Source organism: Podarcis muralis, chromosome 5, assembly GCF_964188315.1.
Source record: "Podarcis muralis chromosome 5, rPodMur119.hap1.1, whole genome shotgun sequence".
Taxonomy (NCBI): domain Eukaryota; kingdom Metazoa; phylum Chordata; class Lepidosauria; order Squamata; family Lacertidae; genus Podarcis; species Podarcis muralis.
The window spans coordinates 23,091,639-23,113,664 of NC_135659.1; the positions used below are offsets into that span (position 1 = coordinate 23,091,639).

Here is a 22,026-nt window from a genome sequence, read left to right on the forward strand (position 1 = left end):
TTTGGCAGGCGTAATTTACTCTGTGCTTTTAAATTTAATCCATTTTGACCAAAAGGGGTAGCAGTTGTAGCTGCTTTTAGTTTCCCCATTATAGGGAACACATAAGTTTGCATTATACAAAGCAGCTCAGAACCCAAAGCACAGAGGGAAGTGAACACAGAATGAATCAAACAGGTACAATTTTTTGTTGGATACAAGGAAAATTGGGGTGGGGGGAGCATGCCCATACCTAGTATATGCTAAAGTACAGAAACATACTGGAAAACATTCAAAGAACATGTCTAAAACCATCACAACACAATCCAGCCACTTTTATGGCTTACAGTGTAATTAACTGTGCTTCCCTTTGGCTGGCTCATGCCCTTGTTTTATCATTTCCTCCCATGCATGCTCAGTAACATTTTTTTTTACACATCTTGCACATTCAATGAAATGCAGAGGATTTAAAAACAACAACAAATATTACAAGTAAAATTGATAGCATGCTCAGCTAGCCATTGAAAAATCAGTTTAATATATTCAGTGGTTCCCCCTGACCCCCAATCAAATGAAAACACTACATGTTTTCAACTCTATTGGGATTTATAGATTTTGAATATATGTAAACGTGAACTTTACATAAAGAGGTCAGGATTATACAAATCACACCTTGACTTGAAATTAGGGCAGCTTCAAAGTTTGTCAACACCTGGCTTGCCTGAGTAACTATTAACTTGCATGCTAGTTTTTCCTGTGGAAACCCCCCACCCACCCAAAACACACAGCTACTTTATCTGGAGGTCAGGGATATCAGAATGTAGAAAATCAAAGCTACTGAACAGCAAGTTACATACATTTATATTAAGCTGCTCTGACAGCTGCCTTTGGTCTCCTAAAGCACAGCCAAGAAACTCCGACTGTGGATCTGTTGCGATTCTTTATATTGAAAACTAAAGCTACTCCAACACTACACAAGGGTCCCTAGATGCTACCAGACAGCAGGTTTTAGGAAGTTGAATGGATAACCTAGATTGGATACTGCTGTGTCTCCTTAAAGCACTGCCTGTTCCCTTGCAGCAAAGCAGGCAGGAGCTGCTAAAGAATATTAACTACTTGATTGGGAGGAAATTGGCTGACCTTTCAGAGTGGTCTTTGAACAGGTGAGCTGAATCCCCAGGAACCTAGCTGCTGGATATGACCTTCCACCTACCATAACTCGAGTAAGATTCAGAACAAAGTTGAAAAGGTGGTCAACAGGGCTAGATGAGTGGGCAGAGCACAGATAGAAAGGATGAGAAGGAAGGGTAGGGAGAGAGTGGCGCTCAGCTCAGGCAGAAATTGGTGTCTTCTAACCCATGCCCCAAACTCAGAAATGTACTAATTGCATATCAGGACACAGATGCTCCATGCCCAGGGCTATGCATGTGTGTCTGTGTGCTGCAAGTGCAGAAGCACAATTACACAAGAAACACAATAATTTATCACTGGGCAGACAATTCAGTGCTGTTGTGGCCATTTTTAGTGAAGGCCATGACAGGGTCTAAAGGCCTGGGCATAGTGCCCCCACCTTACTGCATTCTAGCAGGCTTAGCTGGTGACAGTGGCAGCAGTGGTGGTCACAATGGGATTTTAATTCCCCAGCCATTAGCAGGTGACTAACAGTGCTTGGAGCTGAACCACACCTGCCCAGTACTTGCATTACTTGTACAACGCAATCAGGGAATGCAGGAACCAGATCATGGCTAGGCCTGAAACAGCAGATCTATTTTGGATGGAACCAAATGGTTTTGTGGTTCACTCTGAAATGTATGTGCTCTGTGTGTGTGTGTGTGTGTGTGTGTGTGTGTGAGAGAGAGAGAGAGAGAGAGAGAGAGAGAGAAAGAAAGAAAGAAAGAAAGAAAGAAAGAAAGAAAGAAAGAAAGAAAGAAAGAAAGAAAGAAAGAAATACAGTCATACCTTGGGTTACAGATGCTTCAGGTTGCGTTTTTTCGGGTTGCGGACCGCCAAAACCCGGAAGTAGCGGAACAGGTTACTTCCGGGTTTTGGCGGTTGCGCATGCGCAGAAGTGCATTGTGAACCCTGAGGGTTGCGAACGTGCATCCTGCATGGATCACATTCGCAACCCGAGCGTCCACTGTATGAGTTGGAAATCCAGTTATGCTGCATGCTGAGCTAGGCTCATCTGAACAACAGCTTTGTCCTTTGCCTGGATCCATTCCTCACAATCATTTCAAGTAGCAAAACATTATTGAAACTGTTGTGTAAGCAAATCACTCCAAATGAGCTTCCTGCCTAAACGGCTACTGATAAAGCAAAATCAATCCATCAGAGTGTTCTGTTTGGTTTCATTGAGCTAAATGATGTTATAGAGGTTAACAATTTGATGATTATGGAGGAGGAACGAATGAGAGGGTGACAGTAGTCTTAGGCAGCAGAAGGCAGGCAGGAATCCCAGTGCAAACCCAATAAAAGAGATGTTCTGAACTTCAGTGGGGAGAGAACTTAAACTGATCCCGGGCATTGCTGTGGGGGAAAGAATCGGGCATGTCTGTCTTTCTGCAAAATGTTTACTATGTTTATGTACAGTCAGGACTTTCCTGTAACAAGTCATTTTGTTCTGTCACCCACACCACTTTTATCATTAGATGAGTACAGGCACCTCATTTTCTTTAACAAAAAGGTAAAGGTAAAGGGACCCCTGACCATTAGGTCCAGTCACGGACGACTCTGGAGCTGCGGCACTCATCTCGCTTTATTGGCCAAGGAAGCCAGCGTACAGCTTCTGGGTCATGTGGCCAGCATGACTAAGCTGCTTCTGGAGAACCAGAGCAGCACACGGAAACACCGTTTACCTTCCCGCCAGAGTGGTACCTATTTATCTACTTGCACTTTGATGTGCTTTCGAACTGCTAGGTTGGCAGGAGCAGGGACCGAGCAACGGGAGCTCACCCCATTGCGGGGATTCGAACTGCCGACATTCTGATCAGCAAGCCCAAGGCTCAGTGGTTTAGACCACAGTGCCACCCGCGTCCATGTATAATCATGACACACTGATATAGTAACACTGTCTATACGGCCCATCTACACTATACATTTAAAAACACTGCCATGCCATACCCACAGGTATCCCAGAAAAAAAAAGAGGGGATATCCCGTTTTCTCGTATGAGAGCATGGTGGTCATTTTGGGTGCCATGATTTTGTGGAATTTCATGGAGGGATGTCACCCTGAAAAAATGCTCTCCCCTGAAAAAGCATTTGGGGTGAGGCTGCGATCCCACATGGCACTTCCAAACCATGCATTTTTGGGCATTGTGTGAGCACAGCCGTGAAAAAGGCTTGTGTTTGGGGCTCCGTGATCTTGCGCAGGAGCACGGACAGAATTACAAGCATCCCAGTTTGGGGACTCAGTAAGTTGGAGGGCATTTCAGTCCACTTTGAGAAGCCATGGTTTCCTCTGCGTTAAATGTATATAGTGCATTTGGCAATGCTTAGAACCTCTCCCCTTAAAAACAACAATAGGCAAAACTTACCTCCCCAAAAGACAAAAAAAGCAGGCCACCTCCAACCAAACAGCCCCACCCACAAAAGCAAAAACGAAACCCCTTCTCAATTAAAAATAAGTAACAATAATAATAATAATGATAATTTATTATTTATACCCCACCCATCTGGCTGGGCTTCCCCAGCCACTCTGGGCAACTTCCAACAAAATATTAAAATACAGTAATGCATCAAACATTAAAAGTTCCCTAAACAGGGCTGCCTTCAGATGTCTTCTAAAAGTCTGGTAGTTGTTCTCTTTGACATCTGGTGGGAGGGCGTTCCACAGGGTGGGTGCCACTACCGAGAAGGCCCTCTGCCTGGTTCCCTGTAACTTGGCTTCTCGCAGTGAGGGAACCACCAGAAGGCCCTTGGCACTGGACCTCAGTGTACAGGCAGAACGATGGGGGTGGAGACGCTCCTTCAGATATACTGGACCGAGTAAATTGCGAGGGTCTTCGCGGGCACTAGTATGGTGTCTGAAGGCACTGTGCTGCCTATTGGCACTATGTTGAGGACCCCATCATTAGGGGACTATGCATCTTCATGCCATTGAAAGCTTTACTTGCTTGGTTGCTGTAGGTCAAGTTGCTGTTAAAAGCACAAAAGGAAAGCCATAGCCCTTGTTGCTGCAGTCAGGAGCATGTGACTCCACACACTATGGTGCTGTAGGATGATTTCATTCTCTGCTGTGTAGTTGAACTTAACCTCTGCAGTGCATGCATGTATGTGTGTACATGCATGCATATGTATAGGTGCAGACACGTGCACACACAAACACACACATTTAGCTTGAAAGCAGCTCAATTAAACTAAAAATGAAATGAAATCTTTGCAGTCTGCCAAAACATTTGGCTATATTGCTGACTTTCCAAAGTGTGACGAGGCAAAAATAATAAAATTGTAATGCTGTGAGAGGCAATGTGCTAATTAATAGCAGCCTGAATCACTCCCAGAGGTGCTGTGGGGGGAAAACACACTTAGAACACTGTGATGCAGACGGGAGAAAACAAAATCCCCCCATTTTCCTTGCTAATAGTTGGGAAAGTATTTAGAGGCTTTCTGTTCAATTATTTGAAAATATTTTAGATAGGTTTTTTTTTAAGGCATGCTGCCCCCCCTCCCACCCCCATTTGGTCCAGCTGAAGTGCTGCTTCTTGGAAGTCTTTGGCAAAGATCTGTTCGAGACTGCCTGCTGGTCACAAGATAATTAGCTCCAGTTGCTTATGCTCGAGTCTGTTAGATGTCACTAGCAGAGAAAATGTGCTTTGTTTTGACAAGTAAGGGAATGGCTTTTCTCCCCCCTTGCATTCATTTCAGCATTAGGAGCATTAAGGAGGATTATCACAAGGGCATTAAAATATGTAATCAATCCTTTTAACAAAGATCCTTTTCATTCTGCTTTACTGCCACCCAAATACTAAACACATTTCCTGAGAGGCAAGCCAAATGGATTTCAGGGGAAGTTTTATTTCCTTTCCAGGACATGGCTAATTTGTTAAAAACCCAACGTTCCTGGAAAGTACACAAACACACCCCTGACCCAAACCCTCATGCCCTAATCTGAGATGTGTGGCGTGGGAGGGCAGTGATTACCTAGTCAAGAAGAAACCCTTTCCCCTTTTTTAGAGATCATATTTTTTTGTACGTATTTAATGTCTTCGCTGCTGTGCTTAGAAACACATAGCTGACTGATAGTGGGGTGCATCAGCAGAACATCTAGCCAGGCACTTGTCTACACCAGTCTTCCTCCAACCTGGAACTTCTGTCTGCCCAAGCATGCATGACCAAAGGGGTGAGGGAATATTGAAGCTTTAGCCCAAGACATCTGTAGTGGTTCTTCAGGGTTCCAGACAGGAGTGTTTCCTACCCTCCACCTGAAGACGTCAGAGAGTGAACCTGGGATGTTATGCATGCAAAGCATGTGCTTTACCACCAAGCTCCATTCCTGCCCTTTGGCTCAACTGACACCTTATTGCTTCATATGCTTTAGTGCTGAGTCCTCACACGTTCCAGTTAAATCCATATTTACTCAAATTAAGCCCTGCTTCTCAGTGAGTGCGATATGGATTTATCGTTCTAACCTTACGAGCCAATACACCAGCAAATAGGTTATTAGGGTTGCGTTCAATGACTGCTACATCAGCGCCACCTGACCAAGAGGACTCCATGCTAGCACAGTTGCTGTACAAGAGGCTGCGGCTACCCAGGCACCGACCAATGTTTCCAGCTCCGCGACAGGCGCACAGCACAGTGCTGCTGTACAACACTGAACCAGTCAGGGAGGATGCATGGAAAGGTCGGAGCGGAGGTGGTAGAGCAATAATGGGGGAAGGAGAGATGGAAAATAACGCCAATATATTTCACATCCGGCAACCAATTGGGCCCCTTTGGTTTCAGATAGTACATGAGTAGTCAAGTCTAAAAAGTCTGGAACAGAAATTTTCAAGGCCCTCTAGCAGTTGTGGTGGCTCATTTACCAGAAGCAATGTATTTGGCATTAAAACTCTCAAAGTATATATTTGATTCTGACCAAACTAAGCCTCTTCGATGCAACAGCCTGCCTGCATGCATGCATCTAGATGCACAGAGCATCAGATGGTGGTACAGTATGACTCCATGTGATCCTTGCACATACACTGTTCTTCCTTACACACTCAGAGACGCACACTGCCCATCACACTAATGGCCCCTTGCCTAGTGAAAGCAAATACAACATCATGACTGAGCTTATATTGGTGTTTGCAGTTGTTGAGACTTTGCAGCTCTTCTGGTTGAAATATTTATCCTCTTGCTTCCTACCGCAAGGATCCTTCCGCAGCATATTCTGTAGCTCTGAACTTGATTAAAGCAGTTGCTTTCTCAAAAACATTTTATCCCTGTATGTAAGACTGCTAATACCATGTGGACCTTTAAAAAAAAATAATCAGGAAGAAAGATGCAGGGCGGGGACTTAACCTTTCAGGAGCATGAACACTGGGAAGCTATATCACAGATTACATGCCATAATAGATACCTGGCTAAATCCCTCCAGAGGATTGGTGGGGGGATTTTTGCAAAGTGCAAAGACCATCAAGGTCAAGTGGGTCAAGATTCCATGGAGCTAAAAATAAATTCTGAGCAATCAAATCTCAAAAACCTTTTAAAAAAAGAATAAGGAAGAAATGCTGCTGTCTGGTGTTGTAGTTTGGATACAAGAAATATAGAACAAACCTCAAAAACATTTCCTGATGTAAGAGTAAAGTCACTGGAAGATTTTAGGGGATGAATCTAAAGTGAGATAGGTTTACAGTTGCATAGCAGGCTCATATCTCCTGAATCTCCAAATGATAGTAAACACCTGAAGTATCTGAACTTTCCGCTGGATTCATAAAATTAAGCTCATTTCAGACATCCAGCTGAACTTTCTCAATGTCTGCAACTTGTCAGAAATCTCTAGATTCTAATGTTTGACGATGACATAATTGCACGCTACAGCCTAAAAGCATCTAAGTTCAGACAGGGCATATTTCAGATGTGTAAAATCTGATTCAAAGCTAGTTTAGTGACATAATATGGTCTAGCAAATGTTTGTGTAAGATCTGGCCATCTCTGTGATTAAGGAGCTATACCACAAAGCTTGCCCAAAGTGTGCTATAGCCTGCAACCTGCTACATGGATGAAGATGATGGGTGAAAGGTCAAATGAAAATGTAAGCACCTGCCCCTGGCAGTGAATTCACATTCCAGTTGTCTATATTTATTTTAGGAGATATTTATGCTGGAAGATGTTTGCAAAAGAAGGGCAGCAGCAGGCATTTCCCTTGAATGTTACATTCAATGAGCGTACAATCTGTGTACAAAAATAGTTGAGCTATTCATCTGCATAATATTCAATGAGTGTGCAGTCTGTATACTACACAACAGGCAAGTTGCACAAATCTGTATGAATGGGGAAATGGAAGCACAGTGCTTCATGTTTTCCATTCCTACTCAGATACAGTGGTGGCTCATGAGGAGCCGAAGTGGCAGTGGTGTACACTCAGTAGTGGTGCTGCACTCATCAGGATAGGGTGGGACAAGGTGGCACCAAGGCCAGGGCAGTTCCAGGTCCATGCACAATTCCACCTCATGCGTATTGAGCTCTGACAGAGTGGTACTCACAGCTGGTGAGCTGCTTTTGGCTTGGTGAGTTTAGAACTTGTGCTGTTATGCAAGTAAATCTTAATTCTGAACCTCGAGGATCTCTCTGTGTGATGCGGAATTCTTCCTGCTTTTTGCAACCAGCAAGATGGGTTGCAAACACTGAGGGAATTGAGTGATTGCTAAGAGCTTGTTTGTTTTTAATTTGCATTTTAGTAAGCTGTCCTGAGGCCTTACTTCCCTGCTTCACATAGGCCTGGTTTCTGCGCTCTCTCTCTCTCTCTCTCTCTCTCTCTCTCTCTCTCTCTCTCTCTCTCGTGTGTGTGTGTGTGTGTGTGTGTGTGTGTGTGTGTGTGAGAGAGAGAGAGAGAGAGAGAGAGAGAGAGAGAGAGAGATGGAGACAGATACAGAGAGACACAGCTAGAGAACCTTTTGATTTCTGTCTGCTCTGGGTGTTAACATGTTTCCCTAGATTGTGTGCAGATATTGTGCCCTTCATCTGGCTATTTCCAAGACTATCTTCATCCTCTGGCTGGTTCTTTGGTCTCCTCAGATTGTGCAGCTGCATTTAACAGTACCACCTCATAGAACCTTGAACGGCCTTGAACTGCTGAAGTGGAATTGAAGTGCCCAAGTTCTCTTCTATAGAGCAATGCTGCTATTCTTAATGCAGTCCTTGCTTACCATATGCTTGTTGCTTAGCAGTTCCAGAAATAATAACCTGCTCTTTGAAAGCCATGCCTTTTTAATGTGCTCAGAAGTAAATGGAGGCCCAGCTGTGGAATGAATGGGTGTATTTTCATCGCAGCAGCCACTCACTCCCCAAAATGGTGAAGAGTGTGTGTGTGTGTGTGTGTGTGTGTGTGTGTGTGTGTATATATATATATATATATATATATATATATCGCGTAACTTCTACAGCTACATAGGGTCTGCTTCACAAAAACAGATTCCCACATGGAGCAGCATCAGTCTGGGGAAGGGCCATTGAACCACTGAATCATTGAATTGTAGAGTCAGAAAGGACTTTGAGGATCATCTAGTGCAACCCCCTGCAATGCAGGAAAATGCAGCTGTCCCTTACTGCGATCAAACTTGCAACCTTGGCATCATCAGCACCATGCTCTAACCAACTGAGCTATCCAACATCCCTGCCATATCCCAGTAGCAGAGCAAATGCTTTGCATACAGACTATTCCGGTTTCAACACCTGGCACCTCTAGATAATTCTGAGAATTGTACAACCCTGTAGAGCTGCTGCTGTCAGCGGTAGGTCCAGACAAGAAGTGCAAACCTTTCTTTTTCAGTGCAGGGCTGTCAAAACACGGGGACAGTGAATTAGGCATTGGAACCAGCATGCATGAAGCCAGAGCTGATGGTGAGTGAAGCTACGACTAAAAATGGGCAGGGACACCCCTTTTCTCTCTTTGTGTTATCCGCATCTCTCTCTCTCTCTCTCTCTCTCTCTCTCTCTCTCTCTCCCTCCCCCCCACCTTTTCCTCCTTTCTTGGTTACAGATCCCAGTTTCCAGGTTCCTCCTTAGCAAGCAAGGCAGTGACCATGGATTCTTTTCAGCCCTCTGCCCCTGCTACAGTCCATAGTATTCCTCCTAGATCTTTTCCTCTGGGATCGCCAGGGCAATGTGGCAACAGAAGCTCCATGGGACCTTTTCAGCTCTCTTCTTCTATATGTGAATCCAGGGTACCAAGTGTGAACAGCAAAATGCATTGCATTGCAAGTCTTGTAAAGAACAGTGATGTTCACAGTTATACACAGCAGAGGGTGGCGCAGTCCCAATATTTTTAATGGATGTGGCGCAAAAGCAATGCTAACAGCCTACTTTTCTGGAGCTCTTACTGAATGCATGTGACTTACAATGCACTCTCTGAGATGCGTACCCAAACTTGGAGGACACAGTGTGAGCAGAAATGCGGTGTGCTTTTCTGGGTGTGATCTGATCTGGGTGTGCTTCTTGATTGCATTACGTGCACCAAGAAGACAGCTGCTCAGCCAGAGATGAACAGCTGACCTCCACCAAGGGCAGGCACATTTTGACACGTTGTTTGCATCCATTGTTATTGGTTTGTTAACTAACCTGGCTTCAAGGGAGGTCGATTCAACAGAAACTTATTTTAGCTATTTGAATACTGCATTTTTCATAGTGTGCTAGAGTCACAATGGTGGCCATCTCAAATCAAACTGGTCTGTATAGGTTGGGGATGAATGCAGGGACCACAGGCTCCTCCAGATGTGGTTGTACCACATTTCCCATCACTCTGACAACTTGACAACTGGCCATGCTGGCTAGAGCTTATGGGAGTTAAGAGTCCAATAGCATCTGCAGGGCCACAGGTTCTCTCTCCCTCTTGCAACAAGTATTTTCCTCCCTTTTTAAAGAAAGAAAGAAAGAAAGAAAGAAAGAAAGAAAGAAAGAAAGAAAGAAAGAAAGAAAGAAAGACTCATGGATATAGTGAAAGTTTGATAGGTTCCTTATATCGCTTTACATAAATATAATTTTTGGGTTTTAAGGTTTGCTCAGTGAGGCATCCGTGTTGTCATGAAGCAGATTATGACATGTCAGAATGCATCATATCAGCTGGCGATAACACTATACAGTCATCTGGAAGCATTTGTATTCAGCGAGACCAATCAACTCGGAGCACTGGAGGAAAACCTTACGCCATTTGAGAAACCACATATTATCATGGTTCAAATATTCATCCCAAGGAAGCATACGGTACACATTTATTTTCCACTTCTTACTTCCACCAATTTATAAAATCCTATTTGGCTTGTCCAATTGTGCAGCTACAACAAATACACACATATATATTCTGCATAATCTCTGGGATATTGGATATAAATTACAGAAAGACAATGAACAGAGAGACAAGCAATCCTCCATGGTGTTCATTAATGTTTGCTTGTGACAGACCAATGTCAACCTTAATTTACTAAATTTTCCTGGGGATGGTTCTTGATTATACAGTGAGATTTTTTTTTTAAAGGTTGCTTGGAATGTTGTAGCAACAGTGAAATATTCTCTCTCTTTTTTTGTCAAAACTGATGTGAATACACACACACACACACACACACACACACACACACACACACACAGGGCCTGGATTTAAACAATAGTTGAAATGTGGTCCAGAAAGCAATTATAATTATTGCCATAATATGATAGTGCCACCTAGATTGACCTGTTCCAAAATCCTCCACAGGCTATCCTCAGTGGAATACATCTAGTTCATAAGCTGAATTGCTGAATAAATAATGAAAGAACGTTTTCCTCAGCCTCACGAAGACATCACAGGGATGAGAATATGAAATAAATAGCTTTCCCCCTTCCCCATCATATGGGTCCCTATCTTGGCCATGGGAAATGAAGTTATTAGTTCATTATCTATATAGCACATTACAGTGTTAAAAGTTTGACATTACTGTTGAAAGATTGCATACGTTGCTACCAGGATCCCTGACTTCAGCAACTAAACCAATTCCTGTGACTATCCATCAATCTGGTTTACTTTCCTACTATCCCTGACCATTGCCCACGCTGGCTGGGACTGATGTGAGGCTAATTCGGAGTCCAGTAACAGAAAGTGGACACCATATTGACTACCCCTGTTTTAATGGATCAGAGTAGCCATTGAAGCTGCATGGCGCTGGGCAAGGCCTCTTCCAGACGTCACAGGCGCGTGGCGCACCCCCAATCTTCAGCTCAAGGCGGCACCAATGAGTGGGAGAGACGGAGAGGTATCCTTGCTGTTGCACCCATTACGGAGAGGGAACTGCTTAAACTCCTGCTATTTCCCCTTGCATATCACTTTGCAAGGATGCTTTTGGGTAGAGAAGCCGGTGCTGGGTTAACATTATGTAAATAACTGCCAAATGTACAATTTGGCTCTGAGAACCTCACAACTGGCACAAAGGCAACAGCACTCCGCTATTGTTTGTTCTAGCGACCTGGTACCTATATGGAGATTAATGCTTTCTGCCACCTCAGCTGTTCATCTGTATGTATTTAGCTCAGATTGTAAAGGTAGCAAAATATTATTTTCCCTTGGTCTCAAAGAGGAAAACTAAAGCATAGTCGATAACAGAGCTAATTTGTCCACCATCTCTTTGTTTTTGAGCTAGGAGCAAAATCTAAACTGCTTCTTCCTTCTTACTTTGTGGCTGGCATTTATTATTTTCAGCTGCTAATTCTATTTCTGATTCCATGGGGAAGAGAATCCACACAGCCGGGGAAGAAATAAAAGAAGGGTTTAAAAAGTATATAAAGGGCTTCTTTATCTGCTGAGGGAGCTCTGCTGCTGGGACTATCTGCATCTGTAGGCAAGATTCATTGTTCTCTGGCATATTATTGATTCTGTACCTGTGGATTTCATGCCAAGCCCTCATTCCGACTCTACCCATAAATTTATCTCTGATTTTTTAACAAGCATTACCCTAGACGATTTCTGACCTCCCCTATTGCTACCAATGTTCTCATTGCCATTGTTAATAAGCTTTCGAACTGGTGGATTAGCCCTGAATGTCAAGCACCACAATTAGAATTGCTGATGTTATGCAAAAATAGGGTGGTTTCCCTCCTCAGTCGAAATAACAAGACTGCCTTATTGCCGCAGAACTCAGCACTCGGCTTTATTGTATTTGATCATGTTTATCGTCAAATTTCCTGGCTTAGAGAACCCTGGGGTGCCTATGAGCCTGTACAATCCTGGGCTGATAACCCCCCTCTAAAAGAGATGAAAGCCTTATAGGATGAGGCCCCTGAGAACTGGTCAGGTAGCTGGGAAAGTAGGAGGAAGAAAGCAGAAGAGAGAGGTAGAGATGGAGGGAGGGAGCAAGAGAGCATAAAGGTAAAGGCCTCAGTGGTTTCCTTGATCTGTTGTTGGCAGTCATCTGTCTTGAGACACAATGGAGGGTACCTCTGGGAGTGAAGTCAAACTGTGGCATTAACAGCACTGAACTGACCTCAATGGTACACAAGCCTGGGCAGTGTGTATGGAGGTCCTGGGCTGCCCAGATAACAAGACCCCGCTCTTGGCCTCGCTGATGTGGTCCTAAGGAAAGCAGAGCAATACATTTGGCACCAGCTTGGATGCAGGAGCTGCACATGGAGCTGCACATGGAGCCATCCAACCGCCTTAGGGACTCCACTCCAGATTTGTGTAGGCTTGTAATTTTCTGCACACGTTTTTATTGTTTTATATGATACTGCATATTTTAACTGTTGCAGTGAAATGTGGGGCAGAAATATATATCAGTGATGGCAAATCTCTAGTCTGCAGGCATAATATACTCACGGGGCCATTTTGGGCAAAGCATGCCCACCTTTTCCTGCACTTGACATTATATCAGTCGTGGAGGCTTTGAGCTATGGTTTGGTGCTGTCTGAATTTGGTGCCTTTTTCTGTTACACTGCCCTCGTTCGCCTATAGAAGTAGCCTGCAGGGGATGGGGACCCTTAAGATCTGGTGTGCCATCTGGGTCCTTTCCCCAAACCCTAATCTACATGAATTATATTGCCATAGCTCTAGTCCCTACCATGCTGAGAGACTGCTCAGTAATCTATGGTTCTGGACTGTGAGTTGAGGAGGACCAGTGAGTCCACTTTTTGAGAGTCTCAGGTGCTGGAGAGGAGCCACAGACATTGCCTCATCTGCATATAAGCTAGTGAAACTCTACTGGACTTTCAGACAGACAGAACACTATAAAACTTAATTAAAGCTAGAGTCTTCAAGACAATATGTTGAGGGGAAAGCCTGTTTGAGTACCGCCTGAGAGAGGTTAACCTCCTCTCATAATTTTTGGTCTTTACACATAATTCACTACTACTCAGAAGAACAGTCTGGTAGGCTTAAGCCAGCGGTGGAAGAATTAAGAGGCATTTATGCAGATACAAATCCTTGGACCTCATCTCTAACAATGAAGTGTTTGAATGGGGATTTGAATCAATACATAGTGTGTTGTGTTAGGAACATCCATACTTACCCCAACACCAAGTGAGGTAGCTGATATGTGGCCCTGGATATCGTAACAGCTACACATGGGTTTTTTTGTGATCATTTGGGGGTATTAAATGACTTTGCCTTCATTTGGTTTGTCTTGAGGCCAAAATAAATATTCTTTTGATGAATCACAATGAAGTGTGGAATGCTGTGTGGGATTTCTCTGGAAACAGGAATAGAAATGCTGTTTGTGCCGTAAGGTAAATGAATGGTTCCTTAGCACATGTGATGGATGGTTCAGGATTTGTATGTGTGTGTAGGGTTACAGAACAGATTGTTTCTAAAAAGAAAAGTTACAGATTTAATCTACAAAGAGAGAGAAGTTGAAATCATTTTGAACAAAAGAAGAGGAAAAACCCTTGGCCCTACAGAAACTCTGTTGGTTTAAGCAGCATTTGAACTGCTCTGCTTATATTCTTATTACAAGCTTCTTCGAACTCACCGCTCCCAACCGACCATAACGGACTCTTAAAAGAGATATAACACCATTTTAACTGATGTTTCATTTCCAGGTGCTATTGACACACTAGTTGGCCTTTGCTCGACAGATAGAAAGACTAGAAGTATGTTATTATATATATAAAAAAATCAAAGCTGAAATTATCACAATATTGATCTCGAGCCTCCTAGCACGAACCTTTTAGAAATGCCCAGCACTGGAAGATTTCTAAGTTAATCCTGACAGCTCTCAACCCTATCAATATACGTATCTTTTACATATATTTCTAATTAAGAACAGCAAGATTATATGGTTTTACAATCTCTGCAAGTTTATATAGGAGTGAGGGCTCTAAACTGAACGCAAGGGTTGTGTGTTCCTGAGTATTCTTCTGAATTAGGGCTAGGCAAAAATCAGATGTTTCTTCATTCTGTCTCTTTTACACACACTCTCTCTCTCTCCTCCATGGCAAACAAGAGACTTTATCACAGTTAAAGGACATATTCCAGCTGGCAAAAGCACGAGTGTGGAGCAGGGTATAGCTTGGGAGAGAGCCTAGTCTGGGAATCTCATAAGAACCAAAAAGAGAGGCTGCATTTGGTCCTCAGGCTGCCTTAAGTTCTCCACACCTGCTCTGAATGAATGTTCTTGCTGTGTATGTACAGTGAACACGATGAAGATATACACCACAGGATGGGCACCTGGCAGCTACTGGCTAGTGACTCCCATCAAAAGAGGCAGGTATTCCTGCTGGCCATGGAACGGAAAAGAATGTTATGCACTCAGGTGCTTCTCTCTTTCTCTCCCTGTTAAATATTTTTATTCAAAGTTTTGAACGTAAGAGACAATAAAAGCCAAACTAATCCAAAAAAGAAAAAGATACAGAAAAGCCAAAATAAGAGAGAGAGAGAAAACAAAAATAGAAAGGGAAGAGATAGAAGAGGAGAAAAAATAGATAGAAACCCTCTATCAAAATTGTATCATATCCTTTATGCATATACAAAAAAGTTGACCTTCCCAGGTTTCACCTGGGAACTTCTGTCCCCCCCCCCAGCCTCCCACCCAGGGGGGGGCTTTCTCAGTCCTTTTATTCTGGGGGGGGGGCGCAGGGGTATGCGTACCCCTAACATTTTGTGTTGCCCCAACCAACGGATGGATGGACTGACATGTCGGCCGTCTCCACAGTGGCAGCTCGGACTGGAGCTTGTCATTCTCCCCGGCGGTGCCCAGGGAGGTGAGTCTGGGGTGGCTGCAGTGGAAGCGACGGCGCTGCTTCTTCTCCTTCTCCTCGTCTTGCCGGGCTAGAGCCAGCTGGCGAGCACTTGCTCCTCCTTGCTTAAGCCGACCCTGCCGTCACCAGGGCCTTCCCGTCCTCTCAGCGCCACCACCACCTGTAGTCCCTCATCCAGGGGTTGGGGGAGAGGAAGGCGGCGAGAGGGAGGGGTGCCCTTTCTACCCTGTCTCCCATACAGAGCCCCTCATCATCTACCTACCACCCGTCTGTGCATGTCCTCATCAACCCAAGATAGAGGACTTCTAAAAGTCAAAAATAAAAACAGCTAAGTTAAGCAAAAAAGAAAAAAAAAACCCAATTCACCACCTGCCAATTGTACATATAATAATCTTTCAAATTAATCAGAACATGCACTACAGGATAATATCTAGCTATATCCTATTCTATTGCTGCTTATCATTCTGCCAGGCATAATTCTTCTCAGGTACCACACACGAATCTTTTTTCCAATCCAGAAGTCCAAAAGTGGTTCTTCTGTTCTCTCTTTCTGAAGCTGCACATGAAGGGGCTCAGATCTGAGACCCTGGCTCTTACCCAGGGGCTCCACTTGTGAGCATAGAACTACTCCCCTTTCCATTCACTTCAACAATGAAACTCCAGCCTTGGGAGCTATGGCATGTGCATTGAGGCACATGCAAATAATCCGCCTTCCTGACTTTTAAATTATGAAAAATTCCCACATACATAAGTAAGTCAGATGCAACCCAAGATAAGGAAGGAGAATGATTCACCCATTACCACTGACAAGTAAAAGAACATAGCAGCAACTGGCTTCTATCCACTGTAAGTGCGCAGAATATAATACATTACTAGGTTCACCAGAGTGGAGGGCAATGCAGATCAATACTTTCTCCTCTAAGGACTCTCCTTCTTGGCCAGAGGTGCACCTGTAAATGATACTCGCCAAGGCCATACACAGAAAACTAGTTTTTAAAATGAAATTCTCCGCACATTGCTTCCCTTAACACATCCCCCCCCCCCATCACCATATGGACACTTATTGTCTTGACATAAGCACCACACGCACACTGGCCCTTTTTACACTTTTCTTGAGAAAAAAGAAAGAAAAAGAACAGCAGTTGCTTGCTTCGAAAGTGACTTAAATTAATTAGGTTGAAAGCCTGAAAATAGCAGCCATTTATTTTACAGTTATGAAACACAGGAATTTAATAAGCTTCTAAACTACTGTTAACAAAGTAGCTGTTGGATTGGCTTCTATTGCCTATTCCACTATGAAGCTTAGTGGCTTGCTGCTGTCACTCAAACTAATCTACCTCAAAGGGTTGTTGTGAGGATTAAAGAGGGAGTGAGTCACCCCGAGCTTCTTCCTGTATAACCGTGGCGTGCATGCTATAAATAACAAGAGATATTAAAGAAAAAGAACAGACCTTGGACTCCCTTTGGCACATTTGCCACTGGAGAAACACATTTTTCCCCAAGGAAGGGTAAGCCATTCCTCCCTACACATTGAGGACCTCATTGCCACACACAAAACTTTAAAAAAACCAACCCTCTGATGTTGCTTCCACTACACAACATGAACATGTACTTAAGCCCTCAAGCTGCAAATGCTATTTATTGTTTCAGAAAATGTGCAAAAACACACACCCCCCCCAAACAAATTGGGTATAAAATCAGGGAACTCTATGCAAGATTAGCATTTAATACTATCACATATCTTGTGGGGATCCGTCTGTCTTGAGAGACAGTGGAAGAGTGTGCCATTGCGGGTAAAGTCAAAGCATTGGAGAGTTACAGCACCTGTTGTGGCTGTAGAGACCGATATGGGGGAGATATGTTTCAGTGCAGGCAGGGCAGATGAAGGTGTCTAGTTTCGCTTGTGCAGATGCACCATGGTGTTCTTCTCTCTGTGCTATTCCCAGTAGACATTTCTCCTCTGGTCGCTACAGTTAATACACAACCTGTCTCTTCAGTTCTCTGCAACAGCTTCCCACACGGCGGGGTTAATGTTGCCAGGCTTCATGTCACATTTGCAGACATCTTTATAACACAGAGTTGGTCTGCCAACAGGCCTGGTGCCTGAAGCCAGCTCCTGCAGATGCCCAGCTGATTACCAGACAATGTGCCAATGACTATTAGCTAAAGCTGTGTCAGAGCATTCAACTTGCTGCAATGCTCGCAAAATGTACGAAAGCATGAAGAAAACCTTTGGACCAACAGCTGAAAGAACTGCACCACTGAAAACCTTGTCTGGAGAGTACAGTCACACTTAACAGAGAAATATGCAAAACAAAACAAAAAAGGAAAATAAGGCAAGCTGCTTATGTATGATGATGTTTCAAACCTTATGCAGGTATTCTCCTCAACATGCAATGGATACAAATTTGCTGGGGTGCAGGGCACATATGCAAGCCCTGCCACACTGTGCCCCTGTTATGTGGTGGTGGTGGGCTCTTCAGATCTTCGTGCAACTAATCTGAGGATCTGAAGAGGGTTTCTAGGGGTTCAGCTGAACATGCTTAGACACCTCCCTATCTTACAATTATGGGAAGATTTTTAAGTGTATTCAATAGAACGTGCTTAGAAACTCTCTCCAGGTCTGCACAAACAGTGGTGGCTTTAGGGGAGTGCCATTGGTTTAGTCACACTGGGCAAACAGGGGGTTCAGCAACTATCTTGTAGAATGGAAGTTGAGAGGCAGGGGGGCACACAATTTTGCCGCCGCATAGGACACCGCTGAAATGTGAGACCCCAAGGACTGCCACTTACACTTTGGAGACACTGGGGTGCACAGTGGCTTACATGTACATCCCCACCCCATTCATGTTTTTAGTGACTCTTTAAAAAAAGTTGAATCTCAATTCCCATTTTAATGTTCTTACTGGCTATAAAAAATATTGGGCAAATTGATGGAGTACAGGTCTACCAATCTATTAGCCATGACAGCTACAGGTTCAGAGGCATTGTGTCTCCAAGATCCCATTCCCACAAACAGAAGATGAGTTGTCAGAATGCTGGAGGGTCAGGGAAAAAAGTTCAAGCTATGCCTTCTCCCTGTTCTACAATAGATTTCTTCGTGTAGGAATGTTTTGCACGGCAGATCATTCCATAATCTGAGTCCTACCTCCAGTCTGAGGACCATCCAGACACAGGTTTGTCACATCACCTGATTTTTTTTTTATAAGCAGTAGATGCTGAGGATAAAGCCTGTGAGCTTCCACAGCTGGTTGCTCTTGGAAGCAGAATGCGGAACGAAGTGGCCTAATAGCAAGGCCGTTTTTATAGTGTTGCTGCTGCTGTTCCTTGACCATCCAGTGCCATGTTAAACGTTGGTTTACAGTGGACACAAATATTTATAATGCTATTCCTAGAACGAAGTGACATGTTGGAGCTCCCAACAGATCGCCGTAGGATCTGCCTAATGTTGATACATGACAGGTGACCCCAATGAGACTGGCTGAGTTGAGGCTATGTGATTTGCTTCCTGACACATGGAGCTGAGGTGCACAGACGATTTGTAAAGGTGAAGTTGAAGCAAAGTGACGGACTGCATTCTAATACGCTTTGATCCACTGCAAAAGCAGTTGACATGCCTAGCCCCAGGTGCCCATCCTTCTTCTGGCCCGTCCAGGGAAAGTAAAGAGTTACAATATGTCATGTTCCATTACCACTTCCATCACAAGGCAGTGATCTGCAGCAGCAGAAGTAACAGATATGATGAAGGGGGTGAGCCTTCGAAAGAATAATGTGATCAGTGAGCTAAAAAAAACACCATAGTCTGTGACTATAATACTTACCATGGAGTCAGACACACACAGGATTGCCCTGTATAAATATTTGCCACCCTTCTCCAACATAGTGGCCTCCAGATGTTTGGGACTACAATTCCCAATAGCCCTAGCCACCATGGCCCAATGATCACAGATGATGGGAGACGTAGTCCTCAACAACAGGAGGCTCCCAGTTTGGTGAAGGCTAGTACTTGGCCATTTTGAAAATGAATTCACCATTGCTGGAACCAAGTGTGTGAAATCTGCTTCATTCTGAATTTATGTGAAAGTGCTCTGGGAAAAGCAGGGCTGTTGGCATGATGCATAAATATTTCTTTCTCTCCGCAAATTTCCTGCCCAGTTTTGATAACAGCAAACAAGAAGGAGCTGTTGTATGCGTTTTCTGCCAACACCTCCTAGGAACTGTTCCAGTAGCTGGACTTGTCAGAATGACAAGGTTCACTAATAATCCTTTCACCCCACACTTCTTTTTTTGTCTACACAGCAACAGGTGATAAAGGAACTCCCTCTGTTGATGGGACTGTTCAGAGATGCCCCAGACACGTTGCTTCTATTTTTAAAATGCAGGCAATTGATTTTAGGTGTCGTTGGGCTTTTGTTGGCACCATCTTGCATGATGTCCCCAATTTCTTCAATTATGTTTGCTGCTCCACCTACTCTTTGTCACGTGCCATCAAACTACAATACAGACAGGGCTGCTTATGGCCAGCAAGTCAAGCAATGAAACTATACTATGGAGCACTTTGATAAATCCAGACACAGCATTCTTGTGTGGTAAGGCAGCGGCTGGATTCAGATGGTTGACTGTTTGAAATATTAGCTGCCTCAAGGATGTATGATTCCTTTTCCCTTTCCCACTTCTAGGGAGTGGTGAAGATGAGAAACTTCCATTCACAGTTTTGCCGCAAGCAGGATTTTGATGTTTTCTCCAAAGATGGAAAACTATGGTTTGGGATCCTCAACTGCCAGAAAGGCTTGCAGCGGATTATGGCTATGAGCACAATTTGCTGATGAAATGTTTAAAAAGAAGGGACACTTAGGCAGAATAGCATCTGTAATACAGAAATACATGTATGGACAACGTGCAAATATTTTCTCTGGTTTGGGGATATGTTAGAATTAGGGATGGCAAATTTTGAAATATAGGATGCAATCCCACTCGTTTTACTACTTCAGCATGGGATTAGAAAATGGAGGGGAAAGATGCATATCCTCTTAGCCAGCCCAATAAATGATGAACACAAATGCTTTCTAGACCTTGGACCTAGCTTTCAAGGGGATGGCCTGGAAAACTGAAATTTTGTCCCTGGTGTGAATGCAGGGCTCCATATGAAACAGAAACTTGTTTCAAGGTTTTATAATTCACATGCTGCTTTGCCTGCATTCAGAAGTGGCATAGCAGTGTGGTATATCATTAGGCAATTGGCCACTGGTGCACGAATACTTACACAGGTCGCCGAGTCATGCAGAACTTTGCAGAAGCTATGTTCTTGAATCTCAGACTTTACTTCTAAGACTAGAAGAACACAGCACATAATGTGTGGGGAAACAAAGGTAAGAACTCTGCTAAGGTTAGAAGAATGGAGCAGCACCAGGAGATGTCAGGCATCCCATGCAAGGCTTCTGGACTGCAAGTTGCCCACCTGTGACCCAAACTAAAGGTGCTTTCAGGGTACAGCCAGTTGTCTGGGTGGGGAGAACAGAACTGTCTCTGACACATAATAGTGATAATTGTGGGCAGCCTCACTAAAGACTAAAATAGAGAGCTGATAATGGCATGGAGCACAAAAAAGGAGGGTGTGAAGAACTCAAAGAAGCTGATTAAATTTTAAAGACTTGGTGACAATTCTGCTTGACATTTGTCTTCCTTTATCATTCACCCGTACGCTTTGTACTAAGCCCTACGCTTCTACTTATCAAAACCTATAAGGCCAAATATGTGTAAAGACTAGCAAAGGTCTAGCAAATCATGTCCTTGACACAGCAGGAACAATCCAACCAAGTGCACACACAGCTGCTGACCTGCATGGACCAAATTCTTTTTCAAAAATCCCACTGAATCACTGTTTGAAGAGAAAAGGCTTAGAAGGGAAGACTGCAGCCAGCCTTCCTGTTAAGTTTCTGTGGCCCATAGCTTCCTGCCGCAGTGTAGATCCAATGCCATAGAGGCACAATATCTGGTGAGGAAGAGTACAGGCTCCCCACAAAAGAGTTCAGTTTTCCCTCACAGCCTTTGAGCACTTTTGAACACGTGACTTGATAGGCCAAAATCATACACTTTTCAGCATATGAAGGCACAAAGCCTTTCACGTTATAGAACAGCTGGACACTGAGGATGCAGAAAATCACAGGTTTCCTTAGGGAGGCTGACTACACATTACTTCTCTCCTCCTGGGTTCTTAACTTTATATTTTCAGTTTCTAAAAATACTTTTAACAAACAATCCCCATATACTTCCACCCCCACAAAAGAAGCATTCCATGCATAGACATGTAAATAATACAGATAAATAATACAGATCGTCCTAGGGTGAGCCACGGGAAGCTCGTGGTGAGTTGACAACTTTGTCCTTTCCTGTGTACTGAATAAACATGTGCCATCCAGTTTCAAAATCATCTTTGGTCTTTGTGTTCCTGAGCACTCTAAGATGCTTATTTGTTTTTCCATTAGAGCTACTCTATCTCACCGTGCCTCTAGAGTTAAGTTATTAGCTGTTTTCCTACACTGTGTTATTGTATTTCTTGCTGCAGACGTGAAAAAGACTAGTAAGTCCTTAAATAGTGAATTTGGCTCAGGATCGCAATACCTCATAGACCGCCTTTCTCCATATGAACCTATCTGGACCCTGAGATTACCTTCTGAGCCCTTCTTTGTGTGCT

The 22,026-nt window shown here is 43.8% G+C and overlaps 1 protein-coding gene and 1 long non-coding RNA gene across 9 annotated transcripts in view; one reads left to right on the forward strand and one right to left on the reverse strand.

Moving 5' to 3' along the window:
* Positions 1–22,026, reverse strand: part of NTNG1 (netrin G1) — a 206,281-nt gene that overhangs the window by 129,701 nt on the left and 54,554 nt on the right. The gene's annotated exons all lie outside the window — the stretch shown is intronic.
* Positions 1–22,026, forward strand: part of LOC114598688 (uncharacterized) — a 50,191-nt gene that overhangs the window by 23,470 nt on the left and 4,695 nt on the right. The window lies entirely within an intron of this gene.